Source organism: Euprymna scolopes, chromosome 26 (genome assembly GCF_053919585.1).
Source record: "Euprymna scolopes isolate OS-2025 chromosome 26, ASM5391958v1, whole genome shotgun sequence".
In the NCBI taxonomy this organism is placed as follows: Eukaryota; Metazoa; Mollusca; class Cephalopoda; order Sepiida; family Sepiolidae; genus Euprymna; species Euprymna scolopes.
Genome location: NC_136507.1, coordinates 75,577,866 through 75,594,000, shown reverse-complemented (window position 1 = coordinate 75,594,000; position 16,135 = coordinate 75,577,866).

Below are 16,135 nucleotides of genomic sequence, written 5' to 3'. Positions count from 1 at the left end.
TAATAATTTTAACCATTATTTTATCCAACGTTTACTCATTATCCTTACCCTTAGTTATTTTTGTTTTTTCAGTGATTTTGTTTTGTGCATATGGGAATTTCCCATACTCTGAGTTCACAGAGTAAGCATTGATGGTAAGACGATGTTGAGTGTACTTGATGTTGAGTGTACTCGATTTTGTGTTTCACTCGGTGTTGTGTGTGCCGACGCAGTGCAGCCGCTAGTATTAAATTATCAAAGGGGTACAATAAAGGAAAAATTTTCTGATAATTAGATTACAGGTATCCATGATAAAATGGAAAGTGTAATGACCTTTTGCGGATTATATATATATGAAATCCAATATGGTGTCGTAAGACATTTTTGCCACCTTTGTTTTGAATTCAATTATGTTTTTATTGGGGGGGGGGGGTAGACACTACAATAAGTATGTTATTTTTTTTTTATATTATTATTGTTGGAATACTTTGAGATGAGTAATTTGTATATTTATTTATTTGCGGACTGTCATCCCCATTTTTATAGTTGTTGTTTCATGATGTTTCAGCCAACCGTTCCTCTGGCCTTTGCCAGGCGGTTACCTGCGGTGCGATAGGAATGCTGAGTCACTTAAATGTATCCTCAGTAATTACTGCTGTCCATAGTTGTTATCATCTTACCACATTTTGGCCAACTAATCCTCTGGCCGGCTTTAGGTAGGATTGGAACTGCTATTTTCAGACAAGCTCACCGGGAACCGTAGAGACTCAATTCCTCTATCCACTAGGCCATCTTTTTTCTTCTCCAACTCCCTTTTCACATCATTTTAAAAAGTCCCAGTTTTTTTGTTTTTTTTTCTTTTTTTTTTTTGAGACACATAGATCTGTCTCTGAAGAGTTATTTAGTGGTCTTCTGCTATTTAATGAAACTTTCTTTACCAGATAGCTCATCATATACACAGTAGTGAGCTTCACAACAGACAATTGTATTTCTTCATCTTTGGCATAAAAAATATGGTCTGACTGAATGGCATAAAATGTCAGCAAAATATCATTCACTGCCTTTCCTCTGGTATTCTATTTACAAAATTTTAGTTAAGGTTTTCTCTTTTCATTCTTATGCAGTTAAATCTTGTTTTAAAGTTGAAGACTTTTGCAAAATCGGCTTATGCAAGTGCTAAGACTATTTCTTTTTAACAACTTTAGTTAATGCTTTTTTTTTCATCCTTATATAAATGAATTCTCTTTTGTCATAAACTTTTTAGAAGTCGGATTATGTAGGTGCTAAGTCTGTGATAGGTTAAAGTTATTATTTATTTATTTTTTTTTCCTTCCAGGAATTTAAACTGCATTCTTTATTTTTATTTTTGCATTTTTTTATTTAAAGCTTCTTTAGACTATATATATATATATATATATATATATATATATATATATATATATATATATATATATATACATTTTTTTCTGACGCTCTTTCCCTCGTGTAGCGACAAGTAGAACGAAAACTCTTGACAGTTTCTAGTTTCTGTGTCCATTTCAGTAAAAACCCTTTCATGGCTTTTGGCCTTTTTGGCTTTGCATTGCTGATGGCCACTGGAGTATTTTTGACGTTTCCTTGTTATCAAGCTTTCAATTATGAAATAAATTAGAAGTCAGCTGCAACTGCAAAAAATATGAATTCAAAATGATAATGTGACAGAGCAAATAAATGATATACATGTAAACTGAATTAACAAATTCATAATTTATTCATCATTAGGCCCTAAATCAAAATAAAAAACATGTTCGAATTTTTCATTTATCTAAATTTTGATTTTCATTCAACATAAAGGTTGAACAAGCATCTCTATGATAATTTTAAAGCGTTAATGATGAGGCTACTTTTCAATAATAAATCGTTTCTTTATATAACCTAACTCAGGCCTTAGAAAACTAGATTTATCTTCAAACTAAATCCCTCGCTTGGCACCAAGAACCATATATTTTGGTGTATAAGATGACCCTTAAAATAAAAAAAATCATTTTTAAAAACCAATATTTCTTAAGATACTGGGTGTTGCAATCTCTAGCCTAGGTTAAACAAACATGGTTTTGTGATTTAGCACAACCGATATATGATAAATTTATTAAAGTTTGCTCCAATTTTGTACCTTGTCTTATCTGACGATCGCCTTATATGCCGCAATATACATTAATTACATAATATATGATGAATTAATCCTATCTTCAGACGGTGGCAGAGCTAGGCACTTTAATACACAGGGATATTTTATTTTAATTAGACACTTGGAATAAATTTTCTGACAAACTTCATATTTTATATCTATTTTTCATGTGTCACTAGTCTGTCGCAGTGTCATGAAAAAAATAGTATGCATACCTGTTTAGTTATTCCCTGATCGTTTAACACAGAATCTATGCATTTACTTCTAGGAAACATTTTACCTTAGAAAATAAATTAAAATACTGTATATTAAGTGTTATACCGGCCTTCCTTGAACAGAGGAATTTACACCGGTTTGCACTATAAATAGCGCTAGTAATTCCAACACCAGTGAGAGAGATGCGACTGCACTTCAACTGCTTTCCTATCTTTGTACATTATTGTTAATACACTTGTTCCTTAACCGAACCTCGACTTTAAAAAAAAAATTTTTTTTTTTATTACATTTTCACCCCAAACAAGGCGCATTGCCACTTTGGTGTAGGGGGCTACTATCAAGGGCAGCAACTACTGGGGCACTATGTTGGGATTTGGGCAGCAAGATGTCGGTTCACGTTGCACTTGAACTACTGCATGCCAGTACAGTTAGGGAAGCAGGAACCTGGAATAGAATTCCAGAATCTAGCGGTTCTGGGGAAGAAACTACTGGAGTAGAAAGATCTTTTTACATCTAGGGATCTCTACTGTGTGGGGGTGGGATTTAGCTGCCTGTCGGGTTTGTCAAGGGTGTCTACGTCGTGGGGGCACAAGTGTCTGCAGTTCGTCAGAGGATTCACCATTATAATACTTGTAGAACAGGCAGAGGGATGCAACGTTTCGTCGATGGGACAGAGGCTGAAGCTTAGATGCCAGTTCAGGGCCTATCAGATTGGCGACTCTTTTTTGAACCTTGTCTAGGAGCGAGAGACTAGTAGCAGATGCACCAGCCGAAATGTGACAACAATACTCCATACATGGGCGAATGGTGGCCTTATAGAGGTACAGGATACTTTCAGGTGTCAGTAGTTTTCTAGCACGGTAGAGAGAGCCTACCTTTTTCGCAGCAGCCCTGGCAATGTTTTCAATATAATTGTTCCAACTCATGTTTCCTGTGAACGTTAGGCCAAGCAGTTTGAAAGATGTACTCTCAGACAGGGAGTCACTGACCATTGCTATTGGTGGCAGAGAAGGTTTCTTGATTGTTCTTATTTTCACTGTTGTTCCACGACACAACATTAAGCAATATATGTATTTATTTCAAGTCACAAAATCTCAGCAAAATTATAAAACTAATTGCATAACTACGAATCATTGCAGATGTTGGATATCTCTGCGCAAAATATGTTCAGTTACTGAGATTTAACCAACATGGTTTTCTGCATCCTGACTAATGACATTCAGATTTACAGCTATAGACTCAACACATCCATGGCCACCGAGATATAGAAGGCCTGTTAACTGAAAAATGCCTGCAGGCAATGTAGGTAAGATTTGTCGAACTGTTACTGTCGATACTATGTGATGGAATTATTAAAAAGAGCGTTAAAACATGTTAAAAAAGAAAAGAAAGGAACCCAATTCGATTAATAATGAAACTGAACTTTATTCAATATAAAATATAAATATTATCTATGTAAAATTACGTAATTTTAAAGCAATATAAAATCTAATACTCATAAAACTGAATTATGAATTTAGGGAACAAATAATTAAAGAAACAAAAAACACAAATAATTCTTGGCCTTCGGGACAAGCTCACAGTATAGTATCATCTGTTCTGATGCTACAATTTACCTTTTCTGTCCTCGGCCAGTGGAGGAGAAATCCTTCATGACAGAATCAATTTTTATTTTACAGCTAAAGACTCAGCACAACGCACTTCAGATTAAAAAAAAAAAAAAAAAAAAAGAAAGAAATCCAGAAATAATTTTTAGAAAGATCGAAACTGGAAGGTAGAGTAGAACCATCAACAAAACAATGCAAGGGATTAGACGTCCTAGAAAGCAAATCATTGTTTAAAATAAGCAAAAGACATCGATAAATTAAATACACACTTGCTGCACCTCCAATTCTGGTAAAAAAAATTTAAAAGATAGTAAAATGACAAATGCTAAAATAACAAATGAAACTTCACTTTAACCAATTCAGATGCTTTCAAATTCAGAAGTGTTTTCGACACAGTATTATTTATATTTAACCTTTGTAGTTTAATGACGAGAACTGTGTGCCCTGATTAAGGATTAAAGTACGTGCCAACTTCTTAAATATAGAAAAAGCATTGACGCATTTATTTAAGACGAGAAACCTATGAACGTGAGCCAAAATCTGCGCAAAATACAAAGACACAATAACAGGCTTTATTCTTTATTACACTTGTAACGTCTCTCTCGAGGAGGTGGTTAGGACTCTTATATCTCTGGATTCTCGGCACATGTCGTCTAGACTCCTCAGAGGTTGTTACATAAATCTGGTATGCTGAAAGCGAATATCGAAGTGGCAGGCAGGAAGAAAGACAAACAATTGTAGTCTATCTACAAAAGCTTAATTTTCACAAAATTATGTACAAAATGTTTTTACAATTCTCATTCAGATTTTGTAAGTTCTTTTCAAAGTCTCAACTCTCTTCACAGACAGCGAAAGACGGATAGATGAGGTAGGGAGGGGTCCTCTCTCTAGGGAACGGCGGGTTTATACGACCTGTTCTCCCCGAATTCAACAAGTAATCTGTTTAATTTTAGAGCGCATCGACCCGATGTGGGTGGGGTGGAAGTCTCCCCAGCCAATCAGATTCCGCCGCGAAATTGAAAGCCTCAGGTCCCTGGGTGGGCACCATTCCCACACTTGAAATTCTCTCACGATTTTCAAGGACAGATGTCAATTCTGACATCCGACCCTGGGTTCATTTAAGGCCAGACAAGGTCATAAGTGAAATTTCCTGTTATCAACTTTTAGCCGTAACAATATATTTCTCTGGTTTTCAAACAATATCTATTTTGACATGAAATAAAATATATATATTTATCTTCTCTATCTTAAATCCTTGGGTTATCTGGCATCACCCAGGAATACAAAGCTACCTCAGCGTAGTTCTAACGCTCCTCAATAGGGGATTACGTTACACACTTCAAGCGTGGATATTCAAAACTATATCGCTCACTTAATGGAAAATTGTATCTCAGCGAATTGATACACAGGCAAGACTGAAATTTGGCCGTATATTTTGCTTTGTTCTTATTAATGAAGCTGAGTTAAAACACCATCTGATAAAACGTTACAACAATGTCTCTTGTTAGTAAACAAGATTGTAGCAACTGGAACACATGAAAGTTGAAAACCTTGCTATTTTTCCGACTTACAAATTTCATGGCAATCAGAAAATTTTTGATGGGGGAACGAAACGGGTGGGGGGGGGGAGTAGTCATATGCCCACCTGGCCTGCGAAACCCTGTGTCTCCACCACTGTTTTCAGACTATTTTTAGTGTGGTTGAAAAATTTTGTTGAGATTGACATTGTGTCGACAACACCCTGCACCACTGAATAGACCTGAGCTGTTTGATTTTTTGATTTCTGTGTTTGTTTATTAAAAAGTTTTGTAAAAAAAAAAAAAAAAAAACCTACAAAGTGGAACGATAAAACTGTTGCCCTAAAGAAAACAACACTACAGCTTTATTTTAAAACTTTTATTGACAAAATCAATTCAGGTAACTTGATTATGTAGTAGAGCTGACATCTATTCAATGTAGCCATCTTTAACCTCAATCACCACCTCGATATGGGTCTGGAACTGGAAGCATGCCTTTTCCATAAGCGCCTGCAGGGCTCGGTGAATACTTCGCAGATGGTGCCGATCAAGATCATGTTGTTGATTTTCTCGATGTATGACCAAACGAAGTAGTCCAGTGGGTTCAGGTCAGGAGAGGAGGGGGGGCAGTGAGAGAAGGGTACAAAGTCGTAGCACTCTTTCTGGAGCCAAGCCTGGGTCTCTTTGGACTTGCGGGACGATGCCAAGTCTTGCTGCAACACTCTGGGTCTGCTAGCGGCCACCGGATTGCACCAGCACATCCAGGTATACTTTTGTGTTGACTTTCAAGCCAACTTTCAAGGCTGCTGGCAATGGTCCTGTTGTAATAGCACGAGGGGAAAGTATCAGCGGCAATGAAGGATGGCAAACATGTGAAGAGATCAGCAACAGCAGCAGTAGCAGAAAAATGCACTTATGCAAATTAGGAAATGTGTGCAAGAAGAGGAAGGAAAGAAAAGGAGAAAAAATGCAACACGTACTTGCGAGAGAAAGAAAAACAACGAAGGAAATGGATGTACGAGGTCGCAGACAAGAATTGGCCGGCTCTTCCTGGCGTGCTGTGGGAAGGAGAGTTGTTTTTGTTTTACGGCATCTCAGCCCTTTTCAGGTTATTTAATGCCGAATCCAGTGATTTTGAAGAAATTTTTTTTTTAATAGAATATTTTTTTTTTTCAAGTCAGTTTCTATTTAACCCATAGTTGGGACCCTAACAGGTACTACCACTCTGGGTCAGAGTGGACATGGGAGCAATGGCAATTAAAGGGTGGCTCCACACTCCCCAAAGCCCTCAAGCTGAGGCCTCACCATTGGATATAGTTTAAGGTCATATCCAGGACCGTGGGAAGAAGAGAAACGCATGTCAGGCTAAAATGGACATGTAACAGCGAGAAACTCTTTTAAGTGGTGCTGAAAATAGCAGTAATAAAAACTTTTGTTGAAAAAGAAAAAAATACCGACCTGAATTTTTATTATTTCTTTCCTCTTGTTTGTATGTAACGGCAACATTACCCTGTTTTCATAACTTGGATCGGTAGAGAGCACGAGTTGTACAGCGGCATATCTCTGATCTTGCTCGTTGAACATTGTGTCACTTTCAGACATGATAGAAGGCTTCTATTGCCCTTGGGATTTGTACATAACTGGCCAACTAGTAGATGGTCTTCAACAAAAAAAAGAAAGCCGGTTTTCATCAAGCTGAAATGGAATCATGTTGTCTTTTCTAGGGTAACTCGGGGTTTATTATTTAATTGAAACTCATTATTGAGATGAGTATTATTTATTAATTTTTATTTTTATTGCAGACTATTAACCTCATCTTTTTCTTAGTTGTTTCATGACGTGTCAGCCAACTATTCCTCTGGCCTTCGTCAGGTGGTAACCGCGACGGGATAGGAACTCTGAATCTCCTGACTACATCCATTGCAATTACTGCCTTCCGTAGTTGTTGTGGTGAGACGACACCATCTCACCACAACAACAACTACGGAGATGGTGTCGTCTCACCACAACAACTACGGAAGGCAGTAATTGCAATGGATGTAGTCAGGAGATTCAGAGTTCCTATCCCGTCGCGGTTACCACCTGACGAAGGCCAGAGGAATAGTTGGCTGACACGTCATGAAGCAACTAAGAAAATGATGAGGTTAATAGTCTGCAATAAAAATAAAAATTAACTTGGGGTTTATTATCTGTTTATTGACAAATTCCTCATGCGTTGAAATCCAACCGGTGAAAGTTATCCCTTTCATTTTTTCTTTTCTTTTTTTTTTTTTTACAAAGGAGTCACCACTTATTAAGGCCCGGAGGCCACTCGAGGATAAGGGTTAATGAGTGTACAGTAGTCAATGGGAAATGTCATAGTAATCGTTAGTAGTGTAAGTTTGGTAAATTGGATTACTTAAGGAGACGACTCATCAAGAACTTGTTTACGTTGGACTTGAAGACAACCATATTGTAGTCAGTTGGAAAGCAGAAAAACTGAACAGAGTTCCACAGTTGGCAGTTCTAAGAAAGAAGCTTTGTTCATGAAATCTACATTTTAGGTTTAGGCACAGATAAAGAGTGGGGGAAATTATTGATAGTGGTTTCAGCTAGACGATTGTTTTTCGTGAAAGTCAGGACAGGGGCGACTATCGATTGGAGCTCAGACAAGCATTGCCATGAAAATAATGATAAAGCAGAAACGTAATTGATCCCCCCCCAAATCCTTTCTCCTTAGTTTCCAAAGCGAATGTGTTGAAAAATATAAAATAGCCCTAATTAAAAACTGAATTAACTATGTCTTCCACATCTCCTCATCACGAACAATATTTTTAAAAGAACTATCCAAACATAAAACACTCATTAATAATAACTTTCATAATAAACTAATTGCAAAAGACATAAAACTGTATTCTTCAAATATCCACAAATGATTGCGTTACTTGGATTTTGTGGACTACTGTTCTCATCTCCCGTGTTATTTTCAGGTTTCAGTCGATGTAATCCCAATTACAGTGAATAACGGAGCAACACGGTCATATATATATTACGTGCATGTCATTTAGTGTACATTTAAAATTCAATAATCAAGACAAAATATTAAAAGGAAATAATAGCAAAAGAAAACATGCAAACAGTGTCCAACAGGTCGCAAAAAAAGAGGGGGAGCAACAATAAAAGAAACTGTTCAGATAAACATAGCCTCTTTTCTTTCCTTTTTATCTTTTCTTTTTTTTTTTCTCCATGTGAAGTCACATGAGGCAGTAGAAATTATTCAAAATAAGAAAAAAAAAAACAAATCAGTCCAGCAAGTCAACATTTGTGAAGTATGGGGGGGGGGGCGATATTGAACGGTACTTAGCTGTGAGGCAGTCCACCTTAGTTGGGGTGCGATTCAATGTTTTTTGAATGTCGCTTATCCACTTCTCTTCCCTTCTTTTTCTTTCTCGCTTATTTTTCAACCACCGACATTCAGATGTCTCATTCCTACATATCTGAGCCAAAGTATTTTCATAGTTTTGATGAGTTCCCTTTTCGGTTCCAGGAATCAGACTCAGTTGAGAGAGTCATCATTTCACAACATAAATCCTGTTGCTGGCGTTCATCGCATCTCCTCGTTGTCTTCTCCACTCGGGGATATATCCTATTCCAATATCTCTGAGCCAAGGAGTTTTCATAGTTTTGCTGTGTTCCCTTTTCGACTCCAGGGATGAGGCTTAAGTCAAGTGAACTTCCAATTTATCAAGCGAATAATATTGACTGGTATCTGTCGCACTTTTATTATCCACATTCGTTCAGCGATGTGATCAGCTCCATTTTTGTTTTAAAACTGACCCTTCAGCTTCTTTCTCCTCGCACGTAACTCCCACTAAAAAAGGTTTTTTCTTCCTCCTTTTTCCCACACGTTGCTTCATTTGGGGTGTATTTTTGACGAATGACTTGGTGAGGGGATAGGGGTGGGGTGTCTAACTCACTTTCTTTTATGGATAACACGTAGATATTTCATTGCCAAATGTCTTGATAGCAATGGGATGGGATGGAGGTGTCTGCTGATAGGTATTCAAAATAAAATTTCAAAAGATAGAGAAGGAGGGAATGGTCACTTCCAACTATCATCAATGGACCTGAGGTCATCTCGTCAGCATCAAACAAGACCAGACTATTTGCCAAGAACTTTACAGCTAATTCTACCCTATGTGACAAAGGCCATCAACTCCCCGTATTTCCTCCTACAACAGACAACACACTATGCAACATATAAATATTTGTGCGTGAGGTTGCCAAGCTAATCAAGAACCTTGATTCCAGTAAAGCAACTGGCCCTGACGGCATTCCAGTTATAGTGCTGAAAAAGCTCCAACCAGAACTTGCCCCCATACTTACAAAACTGTTTAAGCGTTGCCTTAAGAAGTGCTTTCCAACAACCTGGAAAACCTCATCAGTAGTGCCTGTATTTAAGAACTCAGGTGAAAAGTCATCTCCCTCTCAGTACAGACCAGTAAGTCTCCTGTGTGTCAAGAGTAAGTTGTTGGAATCTATATCAAATAAAGAAGTAGTCAACCACCTCAACAGAAACAACCTTCTTAGTGACATGCAATATGGTTTCCGCTCTGCAAGATCTACAGTAGATGTACTAATGGTTATATCTCATAGGATTAGTGAATTTCTTCCTTTCCAGGGCAATTTACTCTTGACATATCGAAGGCCTTCGATAAAGTATGGCATAAGGGCCTACTTCACAAGATTTCCAGCTACGGTATCACTGGAAAAGTTTTCTCAATCATTAAATCATTTCTCTCTGATAGGTTCATAAGCGTAGTGGTTGATGGACAGAAATCAGAGGCCCACAGTATTAATGCTGGAGTCCCCCAGGGGTCCATCCTGGGCCCAACTCTCTTCCTGATCTACATCAATGATCTCCCAAAACACATACTTAAATCATTCGTTGACATCTATGCTGACGACACGACCATCTATGGCAACACATCAAAGGCCATAAATGACAAAGTTCTCTCTGATTCTCTCTACTCTGATCTTGAGCACGTGGTACAGTGGGGGAAGAGGTGGCTGGTCACTTTTAATGTATCCAAAACCAAGCTTCTATCTTTACATCATCAACGTTCTGATCCCCATCTGGCATCAATTGAAATGGATGGCTCTCGTCTTGGGGAGGCTTCGTGATTTGACAAGCTTCTGCGTTTGACGTTTACTCCTGATCTGAAATGGAACACGTACATCAGGTCTGTTGCCAAGGATGCTGGGAAAATGGTAGGATCCTTCTACTGCTCCAGAAGATATCTCACTACTGATGCAATTCTCTATCTGTATAAAAGCCAGGTATGTCCAAGGATGGAGTACTGCTGCCACATCTGGGCAGGAGCTGCTAAAAAAACAGCCTATCTTGCCTTAACAGAGTACAAAATAGACTTCGTGGTTTAGTGGGGGATGCCCTTTTCTCTTCCCTGCAGCCTCACTCCAACAGGAGAGACATTGCGAGCCTGTCTTTGTTTTATCGTTATTTCCATGGCAAGTGCTCGTCTGAGCTCCAATCTCGGCCCTCCCCCCTTGCCAATCTTTCACGAGAAACACCTGTCTAGCTGAAACTACTGTCAATAATTTTCCCCACTCTTTATCTGTGCCTAAATCCAAACGTAAATTCCATGAGCAGAGCGTCTTTCTCAGAAGTGTACGACTGTGGAACGCTTTTCCGTTCGCCTGTTTCCCACCTGACTACAACTTGGATGTCTTCAAATCCAACATAAACAAATTCCTGACAAACCGCCCCCTTAAGTAAGACATTCTATCAAATCTCCAATACTAATTGATTACTACAATACTATCTCATTGATTACTGTACACGCAATAACCCTTATCCCTGAGTGGCCTCCGGGTCTTGATAAGTGGTGACCCCCATGTATAAAAAAAAACAAACATATATATATATATATATATAATCCCAATTAATTGCTATTGCTCCCATGTCCACTCTGACCTGTAGTGTTAGTACCTGTTAGAGTCCCAACTATGGGTAAAATAGAAACCGACTTGAAAAAAAAATATATATTCTATTAAAAAATTTTCTTCAAAATAACTGGATTCGGCATTAAATAACCTGAAAAGGGTTGATATGCCATAAAACAAAAACAACCAACAACCAAGTCCTTTGTTGGAAAATTATTTTGCTAGTAAGTTAATAAATCTCTTGGAATCATTGTATTAGTTTGCTTCCAAGAATTCACACTAGTCCTAATATTATTTTATGGATCACCATTTGTTTATCATAAAAAACTATCTCAAAGATTTCAAAATAAAACAGTATATTAAATCATGACTTCCCCAGCAGTGTTGATCAAAGATCACCTCCCATTTAAGAAAAAACTTTTTTTTCGAATATCGGATCTAGTTTCTTGCTCTAGATTAATTTAACTAACCTATTCATGTCATTTAAAAATGTTTTCCTTACCTGTATCATTCGTCTTTACCCCTCTCCAAATATAAATATATATATATATATATATATATATATATATATATATATATATATATATATATATACACACACAGAGTGCCAGCAAAAAGAAAGTCAGCACTTGTAATTTCTTCAAAAACTGCAAATTTAAGCTAAATTTAATGTAACTGTTTAAACAACCTATACCTCATTTGATTCGCCTTTTATTCCTCTATAATTTTACCTGTTCATATTTGAATTTTAATTGAAATATTCTAGTGTTCACGTCAATTTAAAAAAAATAACTTCAGATTGAGGAGGCAAAAAGAAAGTCTTGCAGCAACAAATTCGCTTAAAACCAGCTTAAATTATCGCCCCTAAATCAGTTTAAAATATCCACCAACAGGCAACAAAGCATCTTTAATTGTAATTGTTGTTGTTCCAGGTTATACAACATAGTCCATATGCCACGACTTTCTCTAAGTGATTCTCAGGAGCTCATTAATCTCCACCTTTTTGGTTTATCCAATCGAAAAATCAGCCGCAGATTGAAATATGATGAGAAAATGGTACAAAAGACTGTGCAAAAACACCAAAACACCAGCAGTGTTCGTGATGCCTCTAAATCCGGTCGTACTAGAGTTACTTCTAACAAAGAAGACAATGCTATCAAGATCTGCAGCCTAAGAAACAGATTTGAAATGGTTCCCTAAATCCAACAACAGTGCAATCTTGTTAAAAAGTGCTCTCTTTCTACTGTCAAGAACATATTAAAGGAATTTAATATGTTGCAAGACGCAAGCCAATGATTTCTGTAAAGAACAGAAAGCGTCGTCTGGACTTCGTCAGATGCAATGAAAATCATGACACTTCATATTGGTCAAAAGTGCTTTTTAGTGACGAAAGCAAGTTCAATAGGCTAAGCAGTGATGGTAGGCAGTACATCCGTCAGAGGAAAGACAAAGAATTTAATCCTAGGTGCTCAGTTTCAATGCTGCAAGGTGGTGGAGGTTCAGTTTTGGTGCGGAGCATTATTAGTACCAATGGTCCAGGGCCTATAGTTCACTTGCAAGGTCGAATTAATTCGACCAAGTACATTGATATGTTCACTGAGCATTTTCTACCCTACTTTGGTCAGAATTTGGATGATAATCCCATCTTCATGCAGGATAATGCTCCCATTTACACATCTGGCAATGTCAAGAGGTTCCTGGAAGAGCATGATATTCCATGTTTGGATTGGCCTGCACAATCTCCAGACTTCAATCCTATCGAAAACACATGGCATTACATCAAGCAACAGCTATGCAATAATAAAATTTCAAATTTGGAAGAACTTTGGACAAAAATTAAAGAAAAAAGGGATGCCCTTTCCCTGGAGTATTGCTGCAGTCTAATTCAAGGAATTCCCAAAAGATTGCAGGCTGTCAAATTTCAGAAGGGCTATGCTACTAAATATTAACTAGTTCATTGTGTTCCTGTTGTATTTGTGTCGCATTAATGTCTTAAAGTTACTTTTAAATAACAATTTTCCATTGTGCAGACTTTCTTTTTGCCTTCTCAATTTGAAGTCATTTTTTTAAATTTACGTGAACACTAGAATATTTCAATTAAAAGTCAACTGTGAACAGGTAAAATTATAGAAGAATAAAAGGTCAATCAAATGAAGTATAGTTTGTTTAAACATTTACATTAAATTTAGCTTAAATTTGCAGTTTTTGAAAAAAATTACAAGTGCAGACTTTCTTTTTGACGCTTGTGCATATATGTGTGTGTGTGTGTGTGTGTGTGAGGGATAGAGGAAGGAGGAATTGAATTTTTCTGTCAAGAAAATTTATGCTGATGATACCACCCTCTATTCTGGTATTGCTTCTTGACCATCTTCTTTGTATAAGTTAATCTAAGCAGCTGACGTTGTTGACCTGGGTTCAGTTATGGATTGAATTAAGAAATGGTCTGTTTTGTTTAATTCTGTTAAGCATCAGCCCTTGTCTTTCAATTGTAGGTGTGCCCCTTTCCTTCCTGAGATTCTCATGGATGGACCTGCCCTCAATGTGTAATCAACCTTAACACTTCTTGATTTTCCTCTCATCAAACCTTTCTTGGAGTCCATATATTAAATCCATTGCTCTTTCTGCTTCTTATAAAAGCAGTCTCCTCTATTGCTCAAAACACTTTCTCAACATCTAAGGCTATTTACTATCTCTACAAATCTCCTATCAGATTATGTATAGAGTATTGCTGTCATGTTTGGTCTAGTGAATCTCTGTCCCATTTGAAGGTCCTTGATACCTGTAATTTGATTGGCTGCACCCTTTTTTCTTCACTGTAGTCTCTCTCTCACAGACGTGATGTTGCTAGTCTCAGTCTGTTTTTATAAGTACAACATCTGTTCTTCAGGATTGTCTGATCTATTCCCTACTTCCTTTGTTCCAGCTCATTTGATTCGTTGGTCTAGTGGTCTCCATCAATTTGTTGTTTCAATAGTCCATTGTAATACAGCTTCTTATTCCAGTTGATTCTTTCCAAGAAATGTAAGGTTGTGGAACTCTTTTCCTGCTGACTGTTTCCCTTCTACCTACAGCTTTGGCCTTTATAAGACTAAGGTCAAAGGCACCTCCTGTCTTTGCGATAATCATATTTCGTTCTTGTTAACTCTTTACATCAAGTGGCTTCATACCTTGTCTTGAGCGATTTCCATTAAAAAAAAAATAATTTATCAACCTTTGGCTGACATCTTGGATCAGAAAAGCTTGTAGCGGTAAACTAAAATTGTTTATGATGTTTGCATGTTTTTGAGGCTTCATAATTCTATTTTGGATTGTTTGGACAATTATTCTCATCTTGGTTGTTTTTTTTTTCCACAACGTTTCGGCCGATGTAACCTCCGACCATCTTGATGTGTATTCACACTATGCAAATATACAAACGTCATATATATATATATATATATATATATATATATATATATATATATATAAACGGAATATCCCCGGATTTATTATAAAAAAAAAAGAAATAGACTTGGTGCTATTTTTTACCATTCATGAATAACATCCAGTGTGAATTCACCTGAAGATGATCGGAGGCTACATTATCCGAAACGTTGTGGAAAAAACAACCAACCAAGATGAGAACAATAGTCCAAACAATTCAAATAATAGAAATGTTTACATTTTATTTAAGAAAAAAAAAAAAAAGAAAAAAAAGAAGCAATTATACATTTTTATTGATTACGTTGAGAGGTGACGGTGGCTATGGACTGACGATCTGGGTGTCCCAAGTTCGAATCCAGTTCGTTCCACAAAAATCACTTTCACTTAGGATGTTGGCAATCTTCATGAGGTCCTTCCTGTTATCCCCGATGTCTTTCTAAAAAGCATTCCGACTAGAAAAATGTCGAAGAAACCAATGCCAACAATAGAATCTTTGAACTCATACGATCTGCTGTAGGTGTGTCAGAAATTTCGTGAAAATAGTGAATAATTCCACCTCATCTTTCCAAGCTTATAACTTCTCGAAAAATGTAATTCAAGCCCTAATTTTTATTTTCAATTAAAGGAACAAGGACCAAGGTTTCATTTAAAAAAAAAATAAAAAAAAACGTGTTTTTTTTTGTTTTTTTTAAACGGTTTTAAACTTCGGACTTTACAGGTAAATTTCTAAAAAAAACAGTTCTTTTTTTTGTTTTAAATTTGAATATATTATTTATTGACCTTTTCTCTTCAATTTGTGATATATAAGACTTTGGTACATAAATTAATTATTTACTTTTTAATAGACATTTCAAAATGGGAGGCGTGAATTATTCGACCCCCTGTCTTTCCAAGCTTATAACTCATCGAAAAATGTAATTCAAGCCCTAATTTTTATTTCAATTAAAGGAGCAAGGACCAAGGTTTCATTAAAAAAAAAAAAAAAAAGAAAAAACAAATAACGTAGTTTAAAAAAAAAAGGTTTTAAACCTTAAACTTTACAGGTAAAATTCTAAAAAACACTACGTTTTTTTTTGTTTTAAATTTGAATATATTATTTATTGACCTTTTCTCTTCAATTTGTGAGTAAATTAATTATTTGCTTTTCGGTGAGTAAATTAATTATTTACTTTTTAATATACACTTGAAAATGGGGGGGGGGGGCGTGAATTAAAAAAAAAAAACGTTTGTCTAAAATATTATATTCGGTTTATTGGAAAGAACATAAAATTTCACATTGACCC